Source organism: Eptatretus burgeri, chromosome 9 (genome assembly GCF_056783735.1).
Source record: "Eptatretus burgeri isolate ZD-2024b chromosome 9, Ebu_testis_v1, whole genome shotgun sequence".
Taxonomy (NCBI): domain Eukaryota; kingdom Metazoa; phylum Chordata; class Myxini; order Myxiniformes; family Myxinidae; genus Eptatretus; species Eptatretus burgeri.
This window is the reverse complement of record NC_140969.1, coordinates 7,142,022-7,161,859: the sequence shown is the minus strand read 5'-3', so window position 1 is coordinate 7,161,859 and position 19,838 is coordinate 7,142,022. Positions and strand designations below refer to the sequence as shown.

Below are 19,838 nucleotides of genomic sequence, written 5' to 3'. Positions count from 1 at the left end.
TTCGGTGTCTAGCTTGGCTATGATTCCAATTGTCCATCGGCAGCGTCTATTTAAAATAGTCGAGTTTGAGCGTTTTAACACGTTCAGAAGAAACGCTTCAAATTTCAAAACCCCAGCGTCAAAAAACAAAGGCGAGTGACAGCAATTTAAATCGTTCATTGCAAACAATGAAAATAGTTGAGTGGTACCGTTTAAAAGTCGTTGAGTGTAAAAAAAATCCAATTGTTGAGCGCAAGCGTCTACTCTCAATAGTGGAGATGCAGCCATTTAAATCGTTGAGTTTATCATTTAAATCGTTAAATCGTTAAACGCAAGGACGATCCATCATAACCCTCACCCTCCCCTCACACTCACCTACTACTGCTAACATGAACAAACTACTACTAATACTAATACTGATACTGATACTGATACTGATACTGCTGACATGGACATCGACTCAAAAAGGACTCGAAAACACTGTTGGGTTCCCCTTTTATGAGCAGCATTTTTATATACCAATTCCCAAAACCGCTGGGAACACGTCTTTATATGGCAGTTGTAAGCTAGAAACACGTTAATTTTTTTTTTTTTGTCGACCGGAAGACGTCATTGGAATACATCTACATACGTCGATGTGTGTTGGGACTACGTAAAGAATTGGTTCAAAGCACGTCAAACATAAGTTAGAAATAAGTTTCGCGTAAAAAAGACATTACCGCGTCGTGTTTCGACTTATGACTAGCTTATAAGTAGCCTTTGTGGACGTGTGTAAGCGTCCGCATATCGTGTCTACAACTTATCCCCATCGCATGCGGAACGTGTGTCATACGCCGAGTACGTCGTAAAATTTTGAACATGTTTAAAATTTCTTGACGTACTCTACTTACTACGACGTATGATAGCGTACTTAGCGTTCTACTCACGTATACCAAACTTACTCATACCGTATTTGACGTGCCCCAACGTTTTCGACACATTTTTCTTCGGTCGGCATATGCTGGCAAGATCGCCAAGGTGTGACCGCGATGTTGACACTTCCATTTCTACGGCAGTTATGATTCGAATCGTTGTGCATCAGCCTTTTAATAGGCTACGTCACGACATCGTCGGCGATGCGTGCAATGCGCTATGCCTAAGTTAGACTATCGTTGGGCATCGGTTGTGTAGGCCGACAACAGGTTCAGCATTCATTGGTATAAGTTATCTATAACACAACGAAACGTTCTGTGTCCGTTACCAATGCGTTATACATAAGACCAAGTCGCTATGAATACGTCCGAATCTTAAAAAAAAAAATTAAAAGTTCAACGTTAGCCAGCGTTTTAGATACATTTTAATACGTTGCCATCGCTGGCTAAAACGTCAAGGTGTGACCAGGCCTTCAGCGAGGTCTGCTCGAACACGAACCGCTTAAGCGGTTCGTTCCGTTCTGGGATAACCGAGCGGGGTATTATCGCGAGACCTCGCTGGACCCGATTCTTTTGTCGGCTATCAAAAAGCCCGCTACCATTCCGAAATGCAATATGGCGTTTCAACAGGGAAAATGACACGACGAACAGGTTCACATTAAAATAAGTACATTTATTATTTTACATGTATACAAACAATCATGCAATGAATTGGTGAAACACGCATGCAGTTGATTTGTGATGAATGCGGGACGAGACAAAAGACGCAAGCAAGGCGAAGCGCTACAACCCTCTATAATTAATCATGTACAGTCACTTAACAGTTTCTCTACTTAACGGGACATGGCGCCACAACTTCCACACAAATAAAAGCAAGGAAAAGACCCCCTTAAAGACAAGGGGGTCCGACTGGACCCCTTCGGGTCTTTATGTCCAAGGAGCTTGGTTGACCGAAGGAACTCCAAGAGGCCGCCGCAGGTTACCTCCACCCTCGTGGTGACTTGCTTGGGCGTCCCTCTTGGACCCTCTCCAGCTCCTCACCGACTGTGGGGACCCCAGGCTCCAGCGCGGCTGCCCACAACTCCACACTCTCACACGAGCCCAGACCTCCACCAACTGACTTCCACTCGCCTCTTCACTCACTTCTCCTCGACGACCCACCACTCGATTCTACTCGACGACACACACACACTTCGCTGCGTTCAGCGTTCGCTTTTATCTCCATGGCCCTTGCCCCTCCCCTTGCCCTTCCCTTCCAGCACGCGCGCGAAGCTTCCAGAAGCAGAGCGTTTTCTTCGCCGAATTGGGGCCTTTCTTTAGCCTTTGCCATAGCTTTCGTTTTTTCCGCACCTGTTTGTCGTTGGGGGGAGGGGTGAGGCCATCGTCCGTTCTCCCCCGATGAATGCCATGCTTCTCGCTACCGTGCTGAGGTGGAAATGTGGTGGTGGTGTGGTTGGCGTTATGGTGGTGTGTCTGGCGTTTTGTGGTGGTCTTGATGGTGGTGTGGCTGGCGTTTGTGGTGGTCGGGAGGGTGGTGTGGCTGGTGTTTGTGGTGGTAGTGAGGGTGGTGTGGTTGGGCGGTGGTGGTTAAGGTGGTTGCTGTGAAGGCGGCTGTTCGTTGTCTGTGGGGATGTTGGCGGTTGACGAGAAGGTGGTTGTGGTGATCGTGGTTGTTGTGGTTGGTGGCGCTTTGTGGTGGTAGTAATGGCGGTTGGTCCAAAATAACGATAGTAAAATAAAAACGGCTAACTCAAAGATCACAGCCTGGGTGACACAAATAATTCCCACTAGACAACGGTGGGGAAATCTAACTGAACACGGACTTATCAGCATAACTGAACTAAGGACCCTTTGTGGTGCTCTGCGAATTTCCACAGCCGTAACAATATATATATATATATATATATACATATATATATATATATATATATATATATATATATATATATATATATATATATATATATATATATATATATATATATATATATATATATATATATATATTCTATCAGTCAGCTTGAGATGACAGGTGATCCTCCTTGCATCATCAGGCACATCAGGCTGCGACTGCAGAGGCAGTTTCATTGGCTCGGGGGCACCTTCCAGGACAGGTCACCAATCCGACACGGGACACCTGACCGGTTCACTCTTCCCAGCAAGCCGGTACTCATTTTGCTGACCTATGAAGAATGACAGGTTGAGTCAACCAACCCTCCTGGTGTTGTTTTGGCATGGCTGGAGCTTGGACCCTAAGATCCTAAACTTTAAGCCACATCATAGCTCAACATGGGATATTTAATTTAAATCAATGTAATACAGTGTCATTTAACGCACTTCTTCAAATACTCGACAGTAATGTTTACCATATTTATTCCACATAATATAACAAACAACATGTGAGCCGGACAAAACACCAGAATAATTTATTTATTTTGGCAAACCATCCAATCTCATTTACTTTGGATGCAAATAATGTTACTAAATTTTAATCAAGTTACAGATACATAATATTTGTTTTTGTGAATGTCAACAAACGTCATACTCTCATAAACCGCCTGTCTTGTTTGATGTCACATGACCGGCCTTTTGGTCACGGATCTATGGTGAATTGTTTTTTTTTTATATTCAAATTAATTTATATGGATTCACAATATTTGATCTTGATTTTATTTTTGATAATTGGAATCTTGATAGTTTATCAATTTAATCAAATTTCAGCAATATATTGGATATGGAATAGCCAGTATTTGTAAGATGGGGGTAAAATCATGTCATTTGATATTTGCACTCCAAATTGTGACCCAACTTCGGAGGATGGTGGAAGACAGTCTGGACAAGACCCTGCTCTACATTCACGGCTCATAACAATAATATTAAAAAAAACTAGAACGGCACTCGGTAGAGCACATAGTCTCACCTTGCGCACTCATTCTGAACAAAAAGTATATCAGTGAACAATAATGGTTAACTGAACATGCTACGTTTAAGGCCCACTGCTATTATGACCCATATACCCGCATCATCCTTGCACCCTGTTATGTCACATGCATTGCCATTATCCATAGCTTTATTAACTATTGATTGATTATGAGGACATCTAACGACCACATTTGTGCACATTAAGGCAAAATTGCATCAATGAAGGCGAATATGACAAAAAAAAAACCAAACTACTTCTATATTCCCCATGGCTCATCGATCATACATATGAAGGTTTGCATTGATCTGTTAAGCGCTTCTGGAGAAGAAGATGTTTTACATTTTTATTTTCAGTCCAATGTGGTCGCCAGACCACGTGACCGATGACATCATAAATTTAATTATTCACTCAGATACATGAAGTTCCAGATTTTTTTTTGATAATGATTTTGATTGTGACAGTGCCCCAGACGAGATACACTTCTAGTCTTGGGGGATTTCAATGCATCGACTGGAACTGATAGGGATGGTTATAAGGTGTGTGTTGGTCCCCATGGGTCAGGAACTATGAACCAGAATAGCACTAAGTTCCTTGACTTTGCAAGAAGTCATGGACTTAGGGTGGCTGGTTCATGGTTTCAGCGCCCGCAAGCTCATCGCTGGACTTGGTATTCCAACGCTGGCGGTGTGGCAAAGGAGATTGACCATGTCCTCATTGACGGTCGTTGGAGGATGATCCAGAACTGCAGGGTCTACCGGAGTGCTCAGTTCCTCAATACTGACCACAGGCTTGTTGTAGCAACTCTAAAGCTGCACCTTAAATCCTGGAGAATGGTACCATCCCAGCCTAGGCTGGATGTTGCCAAGCTCAGGGATGAGAGAGTAGCTGAGGAGTTTGCGAACAGGCTGAGTGGACACTTGGGGGTCTGGGTGCTTTGGGGGTCCTGAAGAGTTGTGGAGCACCTTCAAGACCACCGTCCTTGATGTTGCCGGTGGATGCCTTGGAGTTCACCGCAGGGCAAAGAAGAATTTTGTCTCTCAAGGGACACTGGATACCATTGACCAGAGTCGCAGGGCCAGGCTGAATGGCAGAGCTGAGCTGTTCAGGGAGCTGAGGCGTAAAACTGTACGTGCACTGAGGGTGGACAAGGAGGCCTATGTGCGAGGAATCTGTGAGGGGGTAGAGCATCACCTGTGGACAGGTGATTCTCGTCCCGCTTACAGGGGAATTCGCGCATTACGTTCATCCAAGCCCATCCCTCGGAGCACTGCAGTTCGAGCAGAGAGTGGTAGGCTCTTGACAGAGGAGTCTGAAGTGAAGGCCCGCTGGGCCGGTTACTTTGAGCGGTTGTACCAGGCTGATCGCCCAGCTGTCGAGTTGGACGTCAAGGGTGTTACAATCCCTGTTGCTGACCCTCGAATCAACTGTGGTCCACCATCGCTTGTGGAAACACGGGCTGCGGTGAACCAGTTGAAACGGGGCAAAGCTCCAGGGATCTGTGGCATCCATGCTGAACTTCTCAAGGCTGGTGGAAATGCTGCACTCGCGTCGTTGCATGCAGTTTTGTGCTCTGCCTGGAACACAGGCATCATCCCAACTGACTGGAAGAGGGGCCTTGTTGTCCCTCTCTGGAAAGGGAAGGGTGATCGCCAAGACTGCAACAACTACCGAGGGGTGACGCTGCTCTCAGTGCCGGGCAAGGTCTTTGCTCGGATAATTCTTGATAGGGTTCGCCACCATCTGCTTGAGCACCAGCGTCCAGAGCAGTCAGGCTTTACACCAAAGAGGTCAACGATTGACCGTATCCTTGCTCTTCGTGTCCTCACTGAACGCAGACGAGAGTTTCGGCAGGGGCTGCTTGCAGCCTATGTTGATCTCTGTAAAGCGTTCGATTCAGTGAATCGGGATGTCCTCTGGAGGATTCTTGGTCTTCGTGGGGTGCCACCGAAACTGATCGATCTGATGTCTGAACTCTACTCTGGTACTGAGAGTGCTGTGAAGTGTGGTGGTACCGCCTCTGACTTATTTCCAGTTGTTACTGGAGTTCGTCAGGGATGTGTACTTGCCCCCACACTTTTCAGCACTTGTATGGACTGGATTTTTGGGAGGATGTCGGAGAGATCAAGTTGCGGTGCATCGTTTGGCAATGTCAAGATCTCGGACCTTGATTTTGCAGATGATGCAGTCATCTTTGCGGAGACTTTAGACATCCTCTTGGGGGCCCTCGAGGTGCTGAATGAGGAGTCGGAGCCGTTGGGATTACGGATTTCTTGGGTCAAAACAAAGATCCAGGCTTTCGGTGACATCTTGGATGCTGCTGTCCTGTCTGTGTCTGTTTGTGGTGAGGATGTTGAGGTCGTGGATAGATTCACTTACCTTGGCAGTGATATTCATGTCTCCGCAGGTTGTGAGCCGGAGGTCAATAGACGTCTGGGTCGGGCCTGGGGAGTCATGGATTCACTGGATCATGGGGTGTGGCGCTGCCGGTACCTGTGCGGGAGGACGAAAGTCCGAGTCTTCAGGTCCTTGGTACTTCCAGTCTTGCTCTATGGGTGCGAGACTTGGACTTTGACCAAGGATCTGAGACGGAGACTTAATTCCTTTGGTACCAGGTCTCTTCGGAGAATCCTTGGCTATCGCTGGTCGGATTTTGTGTCCAACGAGCGGTTGCTGAGAGAGACTCGGATGAGATTTGTTACCTGCATAGTCCGTGAGCGTCAGCTGCGGCTGTATGGACATGTGGCTCGTTTTCCTGACGCTGATCCTGCTCACCAGATTCTCTCAGCGAGGGAGTCTCATGAGTGGAGGAGGCCAGTGGGCCGACCACGTGCCTCATGGTTGCAGCAGGTTGACCATCATCTCAAGGAGATGGGGATGGGCCTGGCATCTGCCTGGGGGATGGCCAGACGGAGGCCCCTGGAGTACCGGCGGAAAGTGGACGCAGCGACGCGCTGTTCTGGCACATGCTCCCATACCTGACCTGACCTGATTTTGATTCAACCAATTGTGGCTGGAATATCACTTCACCGATGACATCATCATCATCATCATCATCATCATCATCATCATCATCATCACCCTACTATATACCCCATGACATTTGCCAAGTTTAATTTACTTTTCTTTGAGTGCTTTTGGAGAAAATTTCCGATATTTTTTAGTTTAATCGAATATGGCTGCCATACCATGTGACCTATGACATCAGAGTTATCAATAAAATATTCTCCATGGTGAGTCTCTCCCATGTTTAAAGTTTTGCATCGATCGGACAAGCGGTTAATATTTCATGCTATTGATGTGCTAAGGATGTGCGAGGGATGTGTTAGTCTACTTATTGAGTCTACAAGTTAGTCTACAAGTCTACTTATTGAGTCTACAAGTCTACAAGTTAGTCTACAAGTCCACTTATTGAGATTGCACTAATTATGGAGTGGGTCACAGGATAGCTTAGACACCTTAGAGGTATGCACATGTATATTTGAGCTGTCTATCCGAGGTTCAAATCTTGGCCCAGCTATAGACCGTCGCTCTGATGTTTTGCAGGTAGGGTGAAACATCAAGGTGTGTGCAGTCTCTCAGATGGGTATGAACATGGATGTCCCATCTGCAGGCACTGGTCGTTGGTGGATGTCAAATATTCCACTGTCTTTTGTGGAGGAGGTGAGTTCTCTCCACACCCTGAATAAATTCAAAATTGCTGCTCTAACTGATTGCTGGGAAGGCGATGTCAAAACACCGAGAATAACTCTTGCCAAGAGGGTGATTTGGCAGCAATGCCACTATGTAAAGAGTTTTTATTTGTTTATTGAAATTCGCACAAACAAGGCTTCGAGTCACAACAGTAAATGTGAAGGGCAACTGAGGAAAAGAAGAGGAAAAACTGGCAAATCATCACCTCGTCCTGAAACAAGGAAACCTCTTCACAGGACCACTGTGCAGGAGGGTGTAACGAGGCCAGGTGGAAAAATAAATTTTTCTACCCCCCCCCCTCCCCACCAATGGTATTATTATTTTGTGCACCTGTGCCGCTGATGCAATGCCTTCTGTTTCCTTCTGTACCTTCTGGTACTCATTTTGCCAACCTCAGAAAGATGACAGGCTTAGTCAACCCACCTGGTGTTGACTTTTAACAGGGTGACAGGGGCTCAAACTCAAGACCCGAAGATTTCAAGCCAGCCACCTTAACCAGAAGCCAACCCAAAGTTTAAGAGTATATGACGATGATGATGATGATGATGATGATGATGATGATGATGATGATGATGATGATGATGATGATGATGATGATGATGATGATGATGATGATTCTCGTTTAGTTTTCTCGATATGCCATAGCTGCAAAACAAGTTATCAGGTAAAATTCTGAAGACAATTATTTTCTTATTTGTTTGTTCGAATCTCAGTTACCTTCAAAAGTCAAAAGTTACCTTCAAAAATCTGGATTATTTCAAATATTTTAATCCCAGCTCCCATCAAATCGATCTGCCACCAATAAAAGTCCAAGTCGACTTGAGAGTTGTGTGTCGGACCTGATTGATAATTTCAGACTCTCACTCTTTTTACAATGTGGGAATATTGGGCCGAGCCATACAAGGCCCAGTTAGGCCGAGTTTATCTCCATTTAATTTATCAGGTCAGGTATCATCAGTTGTGGACAATTCTTTATCAACAAATGGGGTTTCTACTCTCTGTGTATTGGGAAATAATACGGGGAATTAAAAAAATAATTTGCATACATGGTCGAGACTCGTATGGGAGCTAACACACAACACACAACAAGGGGGGGGGGCAGGACACAAGAGGGGCGGGAGAGGGAAGGACAAAACAGAGGGGAACAGAGACATTCGGAGATCTGTAGATGGGAGAGGGATGGGACAGGGAACACGGGGGTATACAAGATGGACATTACAGGGACTTTCAGGACCTCACATGAAAGGGAACTTTCGGGAAGTAAGGCAGGTAATTTGAAGGTTGGTTTGGGGGAGATTAACGGGGGTAGAAAAGATCCTGGTTTTGGATGGGGGAAGAGAAGAGGTGGTGGTGAACAGCTGTTTTGAAGACCTGGAGAGAAAAATGGGATTGAAGAGAGTGTGGGAGTTTATTTCAAAGGCGGGAAAAAGAGGAATGAAAGAGTGAAGGTGAGCAGTGGTTCATGCTTTTGGTAGTTTTACCAGAAGAGGTTTGCTGGTGGACCTTGAGCGCCCTGGATAAATATGGGGGGAGGGGGGACATATCGCAGACAGAGCAGGGGGGCAAGACCGGAGAGGAGATGGTATAAGACAAAAAGACCACCATCCTGCCTGCGGTGAGAGAGAGAGTAAGAGGCCCAAAGACTCAGCCTTACCATGGAAGATACCAATGATCTTAAATGCCTTGGTTTTCACAGGGTGAAGCCGAGAAAGGTGAGAGGCAGGAGCACCAGCCCGGAGGGGAGAGCAGTACTTGTTTGATTTCTAGTTCCGGGTTTTGAGGTGATGGCTGTTTCTCTCGGGGTCTCTGACGACTTTGTCAAAGCCCTGTCGGTTAAAAGGGCACAATTTGATTTCAAAATTGGAAAGTAATATAAGATGGTCTGAGCGAGGCCAGTGCCAAATTTTCTCTCATGGAAAAGGGGTGACTTGACACCATGGAAACGAAGGCCTTCAAATTAATTAAACTCTCCTGCAATGAAACTGAGTCTTTTGGTCTATCACTTCATCATCACCGACAGGACGGTGGTCTCTCTGTGTTCTACCGCCTCCTTTCTGGTCTTGCACCCTCTGCTCTTTCCGTACTTTGTCCTCCCCCAGGTTTCAGCAGCGCGCACACGGTCCATCATCAACCCCCTTCTGATGAAACTACCTAAATCCAGGATGACTGCTCACCTCCACTCATTTGATCAACGTTATTTATCACCTGTGGAACCACCTTCCACATTCTCTTCAATCTCGTCCTTTCCTCCACGTCTTCAACGCAGCTATTCACCAACATCTCAGATCGTCGTCCATCCAAAACCATGATCCTTCTAACCTCGTTAACTCCCCCTCCTCCTCCTCCTCCTTCCACATTTCCAGTTTTTCCTTCCTGAGAGTTTCCTTCTGTTTCCATCTTGTCCCCCCTATGTATCCTCTTCTCCTCCTCATTCCTCCCCACACCCATTGTTTGTCCAAGTCTCCCTATATTTTGTCCCTCAACTCCACTATTAATGTTTCCCTCCCTCTCTCCACTCTTCCTTTTGTCCTGTTGCATTCTGATATGTTTGGTGTTCTAGCTTTTCCATGAGCTTTGACTCAGCAGACAAAGCAAAAACTTACTCTGACTCAGCTTCCTTCGACCCAAACACGAGTTGGCCCAAAAGTTGGTTTACCAAGAAAAGGTATAATTGATTATTTTAATACAATTATTATACACTAGCAAATACCACCTGTCACTTCACTGACAAGAATATGAAGGGGGTCGGGGATAAAAAGGGGGGGGGGGGAGTGAGCGAAAGAGAGGGGTATACATTGTGTTTTTCAAGCAGTTGTTGATTATATATTTAATATGGATACAAACAAATACGACATAATTGTGACCGAAGCATTTCGTGCTGCACTCTTCAGGGTAAAAATTGCAGCAAGTGAAGGAGGAAGTGAAGGCGCGTGCTTTATACGCAGGTCTCAATAAGGTAGACACTGATTGGGTCAACCGTAAGGACATCAGGGTTAATCCGAACGCCCATTGGCCCAGCTCTTGCAAATATCTTTTTAGGCTATCATGAAATGCAGAAACTGACTGGTCGGCAAGGGGTCGATTCCCCCATCGTATACTATCGGTACGTTGATGACATTTTTGCTGTGTTTGAGTCTCGGACGGCATGTGACAATTTCCTGTCATGGTTCAACAATCTCCATCCAGCGCTGAAGTTTACCACGGAGCTGGAATCGTCAAACACGTGACCGTTTTTGTACGTGTTGGTTGATAGATCCAACCTTGGTTTCACAACATCCGTCTACCGGAAGCCGACTTTCATAGGACAGTATACTCGGTGGGATTCCTATAGCTCCACGAGAAACAAAATTGCCTTGATCAATATCCTGGTTAACAGAGCACAGAGGATTTGCTCACCTTGTAATCTTCCTGCTGAAATTGACAAAATCATGAATATACTCGGTGAGAATGGTTATCCTGAGCATAGCGTTAAGAGATACGAGCAAAGTTTCTAAACACGACAAAAGATTGGAAGATTGGCCCGGACAAATGTCCAGTCGATATCAGGATGCCCTGGAAAGGGCAATCATCACGAAGGTTTGACGTACAAACCAAACATATTGTGTCCAACACGTTTCAGGCTGTGCAACCCCTAGTAATCTTTACCTCTCGCCGTTTGCTGACGTCAGTCAACAAGGATGTGCTACCCACCTCACAAACCAGCAATGTTATCAATGAGTTTAAGTGCCGATGTGAAGCTCGGTACGTGGGCCGCGCATCACGAAGATTGGCTGTTCGGATCAAACAACACGTCCCCTTGGCGATTCAAAGGAAGATTGTGAGGGCTAGAAGACAACCAGTGCGAGCATGCAGAAATATCCAGCAACCACCGCCCACTGTACCTGCTTCATCTCATATTGCACAGCACCTGGTTGCCAAACCTATCTGTGCAGACCAGTACAATGCAGATATGTTGAGGATATTGAGCCGAGGTCGGAGCTCGTTTCATTTACATATGTTGGAAGCAACCTTCATCCCTACCACCGATCCAATACTATGTCGTCAAAAGGAATTTGTACGATCTCTGTGTCTCTTTCAACATGGAAAGATCAAGGGAAGTACGGTAACAAATGGTGAATGGACCTTTGGGAAAACCCATCCCCCCTCTCTCCAGGATGTGGTTGCAAACGTCAATCATCGACGTACTCTGCTCCAGCCAATGGGAGCTCGAGGTGAAGATGATGAGCCGACCAATGGGCGTTCGGATTAACCGTGACGTCATTACGGTTGACCCAATCAGCGTCAACCTTATCGAGACCTGCGTATAAAGCACGCGCCTTCACTCCCTCTTTCACTTGCTGCGATTTTTAACCTGAAGAGTGCAGCACGAAATGCTTCGGTCACTATTATGTCGTGTTTGTTTGTTTCTTTGTTTGTTTGTATCCATATTGAAGTTCTGCACTACCAAACATCTGTTGATTATACATTTATTTATTTTATATTATTATATATTAGGTTTTTTTGTAATATTATATTGTAATATATTATATATTTTTATTTTTTATATATTATATGTCAACATACATTGTATAAGCCTGGTGTTGGCTTAATGGTTCAGGTAATGGGCTTGGGATCCAAGGATCCTCATTTCAAATCCTGCTCAGCTGTTAAGTTAACACCAGGTGGGCTTGATTCTGCTGGTCATCCTTCCAAGGTTGGCAAAATGAGCACCTGCTTTCTGGTATCCTGTGTTGGAGTGGTGACCTGTCCAGGACTGTGTCCAATAGCCAAGGAGACTGCTGAGGCAGCACTAACGCTCTGCAGAGTATGGTCCCAATTGATGGATGGATGGATCCAATATATATATATATATATATATATATATATATATATATATATATATATATATATATATATATATATATATATATATATATATATATATTGTTACGGGCCGGGGGGTCAGCCGCCAACCGACCGCTCTGAACAGAGCCGCAAGTCGAGTCGGCCCGACCGATCGCCCGGAATATAGATCGCCGCCCGGATAACTCCGAGCAACAGGTCCTTGTACAAGAACCGAAATACACGAATCGGCAGATCAAGTGGGGTAGGGTCGATTGCCAATCTTCAATTTACCTAAATACCCACGTGATCCAACTACCGGGGTATTCCACCCTCGACGGAACTCATACGGAACAAACCGCCGAGGCGAGCTTGTCCGTGCGCGATTCCGAGCAGCGTAATCGCCGAGAAGCGTCGGTCCAAATGTCCCCCGATTACGGCAAACCAACGGCTTTCTAACTCCCAACACACGAAATGTTCAGTCAATGAGGGAATGGATGCAACGAGCAGGTTTACATTCAGACAAGGACATTTATTATAATGAAACACGTATGCAATTAAATTAGGCAAAACACATATGCAATTATACAAGCAACAAAAGCACGACACAAGAACTACAACCGTCTACTTATTATGTACAGTCATTTACACTTAACAGCAGTTCCTACTTATTAGACGGGCCCACGGACACACGTACGCGCACGCACACGCACAGGCACACGCACACACACACACACACACACACACACACACACACACACACACACACACACACACACACACACACACACACGTGGCTGAGGCCTTTAATCACGAGGTCCAGCTCGAAGGACAGGTGAGCTGAAACTCAGAGCTTGACTCGGACCTTTCCACCTCGTGTGGTCTTCAACTTGTCCAGACCCGGGCTCCAGCGAGAACGAGCTGGATCCAGATCGCCATGAGCCGCGATCCTTCCCGAGCTCCCGCGAATCCTCCCGCGCTTCTCAACGCGTGCCGGTGAGGCGAGGCGCCGATCCTTCCTGTCGATGCATCGCTTCCCCGAGGATCCAACTCCAAGAAGAGGCTGATGCGTCGCACCAAGCTGGGAAACAAAATGGAGAACGAAAAGCTCCACGAACCAAGAGGAAGATGAAGAAGAGGAAGAAGCCTCCACTCACAGCTCAAGCCGAACAACCAGCTCAAGTTCCTTCCAAAACAAAGCAGCAGCCGAAGCTCACTGAGCCACCCAAAGCAAAAAGCTTCCGAAGGCCTCAAGCCAAGCAAGCCAAGCAGGACCCGATGGCCTGCTGAACAACTGCGCTCTCCGAAGCAAAAAAGCTTACTAACCCCACTGGACTCAACCCACGAACTCTGCACACGGGACTCAGAACGGGACTATTCACAAACTCTGCCACGGGACTCCCACACTAACAAAGAAAGGGTCTCCTCTTTATCCTTTGCACCCCCTCCCCCGCACCCGCGTGACTCATGCCCTCGTGATCCACCCCTCCCCCTACTTCTCAACACGGGTGGGAGGGAGTTGTTGACGTCACCGCAGGGTTCTTCTTCCTCTTCGCAGAAGAGGGGGAGGGACGTCTCCATTGTTCGCTCTCTAACTATTAAATCAATCCGCAGCGCATCAAATCGATTTCAAAACATTTAAACAATGAAAGGTAAGCTATCGAGGGAACATGCACTTATCGACATAGCTGACTAAAGGAACCTGTATGTTGTGTGCAATTGAATTCCAAATTCGTAACTATATATATATATATATATATATATATATATATATATATATATATATATATATATATATATATATATATATATATATATATATATTGTATTTTTTTAAACTTAGTGTATATATTGTATATATTTTTTCTTAATTATAGATTATGAGGAATTGTATATATTTTCTCTGCCAAATGTAGGCTCATGGAAGAATGACGTAATAGAGGGCAAACATGCAATGTACTTACCGTAGCAGTAGTGGAACAACAGGTCTACGCAACAAGCAAGGGAATGGACAAACAGGAAAAGAGGATAAAAATGAGGGGAGGAAACAGTTAAGGGGTTACAAAAATAGGGATGAAGGGATAAGTGTTTGTTCGTTTTTCAGGCATAAATGCTGTAAACAAACACGGTTTTCCACGTTGTGGTCTTCATTTTACACTTTCAATATTTTAAACGAATTTGGGGAGAAAAACATTAGACGAGGGAAACCGTTGTTGGCTTTGGCGAAGGCATGGTGCCTCCTTGACCCGATGAAAGCTACCATCACTCATGCCTAGTGATATCATTCTGGGCTGGACCAACCCTGATTCCCAGACAGGTGAAGATAGCAGTTTCTTCTATCCAGGTTACTTATTAAGCTCAGTAATCCCCAGTGCGATTCCTAGGCCATGGGTCGTATGGAGAAAAGGCAAGGCAGACAATTGTTAGAGATTAGAATTGCAAGAAAACACGTGACTAACCACTCTTATCAATGTCTCATTCTTCAGTCTTTTGTTTGTAATCCGATGAGCTTTCGGCATAACCGTCTTTGTACCCCGGTTATTTCAAATCACTTTCTCATTCCTTTTATCATTTCATCGCGTTTAGCCTGCTACGACTTTACCTCCGCCAACGAAGGTGGACATAGGTTATTTTCTCACATCTGTCTGTCTGTCTGATTGTCTGTGAAAGAGATATCTCAAAAAGTTATGGACGCATTTGGACGAAGTTTTGTGGACAGTTTGGGTGTGTGATGCCGAATTGATTCCATTTTGGTGAAGATCCGGATCCAGATTCAGATACGAGGATTTAAATTTTTTTAAAGTGATTCTTCACCAATTGAGTGATGGGGCCAAAACTGATAAACAGCATGATATTTCAAAAAATTGTGGATGGATTATAACAAAATTTTGTGAACAGGTTGGGTATGTGACAACTATGAATTAGTTAGATTTGTGTTGAAGATCTGGATTTAGATCAGCCCTATCAGTTGGATACAAAACATAAACTGCTCTGCCTGGCAGAGGTGGGCGCTCTACCGAGTGCTGTTCCAGTTAATCGTGTTACATGTGGATAAACTAAATATCTGCAGCATTCAATGGTGTACTGTGGACATCAGAAACAGCTTTACTCCAAAAGTTCATCTCGTATGTTTGATTTGAAAGTTGCTCAAATTGGGTGGAATTGTGAAATGAAACATGGATGAGGAGAAACCTCAGAGTATCCCATTTGGCAATTTTTTCTTCACTCCTTTCTCACAAAGCTGATAATCCCAGGTTGAAATGTAATATACCGTGTCGATCTGTCCATTGTGTGCTAATGTCCTTGCAATTAATGCAAAAAACACATACATGCATATATATATATATATATATATATATATATATATATATATATATATATATATATATATATATATATATATATTATATATATAAATGTATATGTATATGTATATACACACAAGCTCCTCCTCCAGTTGCCAGAGATCACCCAAAGTATAATTTATTGGATGAAGAGAAAGGTTAAATGGATTTACTTTGAATTAATACTTGTTAAAGACCTGAGTTTATCCCCAATCACACCTGATGGATAAACAATAACTGTGTTGGACTTTTGTAATATTTAACTTGTACAATCAAATATTTTATTCCCACCTCTCTCTCTTTCTCTCTCCTTGCAGAATACCTGCTGTGAAAATCCCTGAAATTCTGTCAGCAACTCAACAAACCACAAGTAGGTCACAAGGTAGGGTAAAAACCCTTATGAAAACATTCTCGGAGTGCCATTGGGTTCTTTTTCACTTATTTACATGTGTTTCAAACTTGGGAAATGTCTGGCATCTAATACTAATAAATCCAGCTGTGGCACAGTAGTCGAGCTACACAGGTACTATGGTTTCAAATTTGGCAAAATGTCGTATTATTAAAGATTTCGAGTCTAACTTCTGGAAGCTATCTGAGTTGAGGCAAAATTGCAATGTTGTGACTGCAACGTGGATTAAAAGGCCACCTGGCCCATAAATGACCTGTACAAAGAGGTGAGTCTTTCACCTGGCCGAACCAGTATTGAAGATAATTAAGCCTCCCCCCATAGCAGAGGGGAAGGCTTATTGCTGTTGTCGGGTTTATTCCTCAATTTTTAATGGTACCGCAGAGTTTATTAGACTCCCACGAGTTGGAACCCCCCCCCCCAACCCCACCATTTCAAAAAAAAAATTCTTCCTGCACTCCCAATGTCTCAACTCACAACACTAAACTGTCACAACACTCTCAATGTCTAAACTCTATCAATTTCAGGGCTGTATCTCGGAGACGGCTGGGACTTTCGGAATGTAAATTTCATCATCAATAAATGGAAATAGAAAGTACGTGAGGTTGACATTTTTTAAGACTTTGACCTAATTTTAAGGTCATGACGTAATTATAGTATATTTTTCACCATAACTCAACTAAAGTTTGTCCGATCGGAACAAAGTTGCCCTCTTTCGATAGCTTAGGGCAAGTCGCATTTTTTTTTCTTTTTTCTTTTTCAATCCCGCGTACTTTCTATGCCCATTTTTTAAAATGGTTTTTCTTTTTTAATTTTTTTATTTTCATCATGTATCTCCAAATGAAAGGTCAAGGTATTACGCACCTTGGAGAGCTAAACCACCATTGAGGATTTTCACCATTTTTCTGCCAATGTTCGAGGACTTTCAGAATTAAATTTTGCATCAATAATGGGAATAAAAATTGTGGGTTGGCCTTTTTTGACCTTGACCTAATTTTAAGGTCATGACCCAATTGTAGACATTTAAACATTTTTCACCAAAACTTGACCAACATTTGTCCGATTAGAACGAAATCGCCTTCTCGAGAATAGCCTCACTTGATAGCTTATAGCAAGGGGTATTTACGATTAATTTACATCATACCCCTTGGGTTAAAGGTCAACGTCAAAATGGTGGTCTGAAAAAAATACTGCGTTTTTTGGGTCAGTGAAAAATTTTGCCAATGTGGAATCTCAACGACCAGTTTGGCCTTCCAAGATGTTCTTGCATCATTATAGCATAATACCGACAATGAAGTTGTGCATATGATATTTGATTATTGTGCTTGACCTACTTTCTTCAGATTGTGACATCTTTCACGAAAAAGACATTTCGCTCATAACTTCAATAATTTTCTTCCGATTATCATGGTGTGAGTTTTATGGATAGACTCTAAATGGGGACACATTTTCTTAATTTACACTCTATTCCTAAATATTGAAGGTCAAGGTCGTATGGTGGTCTGAAAAAAATATGCCGTCATTGGATCACAGGCCAAGGCTAAACCGCGGGCGATTGCCAAGGGTAAGCCAGGGAGGCCGGGGGTGGCTTCCCCTTGGCGATCGCCTTGTGATCGCAGATATCTAGTTAGTTTGTGATGATTCTGTTTTGCACACAAGACATATCAAATAACTTTGCAGTAGTTTGTGACAAAACTGAAAATATGAATGGATGCCTTTACTTATTTATGTATTTATTATTTTACATAGAACAGAGTCAAGGCTCATGGAAGAGCAAGAACACAGAACGGATCAGGATGCAACAGAACAAAAGAAACGGCAGAAAGAGAAAGGGGAAATGCCAACATCAGGGTGGAGGGAGAAAATAAACGGAGATGGACAAACAAGGGACGCAGGTAACGATGAAGGTTAGAGTAGAATGCAGTAGGTGGACAATATAGACACAGAAGAAAACTAGAACGGCACTCGGTAGAATGCATACCTCTGCCAGGCTGAAGTTTACATTGTGCATCCCACTGATAGGCTGGATCTGAATCTGGACTTTAACCAAAATCGAATTGGCTTATTCTTGTCACCTTACCAACTCATCCACCAAGTTTTGGCATAACTCATCCACAACCTTTTTGAAATATCATGCTATAAATCGTTTTTCCCCATTTTCTGACAGTGAAGATTCTTTTTACTTGCATCTGGATCTTCACCAAAATCGAATCAATTCGTTCGTCACACCCAACCTGTCCACCAAATTTCGTAAGCATCCGTCCACAGCTTGATATATCCTGCTCACAGCCAAACTAACAGACAAACAGACAAAGGGGTGAGGACGTACAACCTCCATCCACCTCCGGCGGTGGAGGTAAGTATGGCTGAGGAGGGGGGTTAACGAAGGTGGAAAAGATCATGGTTTTGGATTTGGGATGATCAGAGATGGTGAACAGCTGTCTTTAAGACTTGGAGGGTAGAATGAGATTGAAGAGAATGTGGAAGTTGGTTCTACAGTTTGGAAAAAAGAGGTTACAAATTAGTGGTGGTGAACACAAATAGGACAGTGTGGCTTTTGCACATACAGTAAAGTGTGGCTACACCGTATGACAATGTAACAATCACACCTACCTGTGGTTCTTGAGTTCTAGAATGATAGCGTGAAGAATGGTCAACAGAACGTACTGATTGTCCCGCATGTCCGATGGATTGAAAAGGTGGTGGAATATTTTGAATCACCTCTTCACCACAATACCACAGGTTGCCCTCCCATCTCCTCTCCTTACTCTTTTTTCCTCGCAACCTCCTTTACTTTTTTCCTATGCCCCCTTTTCTGTGTTCACTTCATTTTCCATCTTTCATTTGCTTTGTTCCCATCGTGTACAGCCTTTTTGGCTGCTGGTTGCATCATTGGTTATGGGCGCAGCTATGCCGCTGATGCAGTACCCCTATTAGCAGTACACACTGGTGCTCATTTTGCCGACCTTAGAAGGATGGCTGGCTGAGTCAACCCCCTGGTGTTAATTCAGCGGCCATCTGGGCTCAAACTCAGGACCCGAGGGTCCCAAGCCACCACCCTAACCGCAAAGCCAATACCAGGCTTATTTGCTTTGTTTACACTCACACATTCCCTACCGTCCTGCATACGTAATATGTAGATGGCCTCCAGTGTCAGATCCTTGTAAGATTTCTCAATTATCCCATTCAGCAATGTTATATCTCTGCATTCGTTTCCATAAAATGTCGTCAGAAAAACCTGTTCTTTGCTGAAGCAAAACAGCAGAGCTTTGATATTTGCTCTCTTTTCATTCCATCTGGAGCAACAAGGTTGGAGGAGGTTTTTCGGTGGATAAAGGGACATGACGTTTGGTTGTGAAATAGAAAATGTGGAGATTCGGATACATCTATAACCCACGACACCTTAAATGCAATTTTTAATTTTAATTCCATTTTCTATAATGGGGGACTTCTACTTTTTTTAACAGATTTTTCTTCTCGTCCTTGGAAATTTTCTCAGACCTGGCCAAACGGATCTTCGTCAAACGTTCAGAGGTTCATGAGCAAGTGTCGGGGAGGGTTTTAGGAATTTTTTTTGGGCTTTTTATTGATGTAAAAGGTAATATTAAATGATCCACGATACCATTACTTTCTGGATATGGGGAAGCGTTTTAAGCCCCCCCCCCCCAAAAAAAAATAAAAGAGAGAAAAAAAACATTTGCATTCTTCAAAATGGCAACAGGATTAGAACAGCACCGTCAACACCAGGTTTACTCTAGTTTGTA

The 19,838-nt window shown here is 44.0% G+C and overlaps 1 long non-coding RNA gene across 3 annotated transcripts in view; it reads left to right on the top strand.

Moving 5' to 3' along the window:
* The window catches only part of LOC147019475 (uncharacterized), a 45,209-nt gene that overhangs the window by 2,330 nt on the left and 23,041 nt on the right, over positions 1–19,838 (top strand). For 2 of the 3 annotated variants that reach the window (XR_015061427.1, XR_015061426.1), the window contains 2 exons: positions 7,357–7,473; positions 15,986–16,050. This is a non-coding gene — a long non-coding RNA (uncharacterized LOC147019475). Of the gene's footprint in view, positions 1–2,944; positions 3,057–7,356; positions 7,474–15,985; positions 16,051–19,838 lie in introns of all 3 variants that reach the window. The other variant, XR_015061428.1, reaches the window with a different exon arrangement.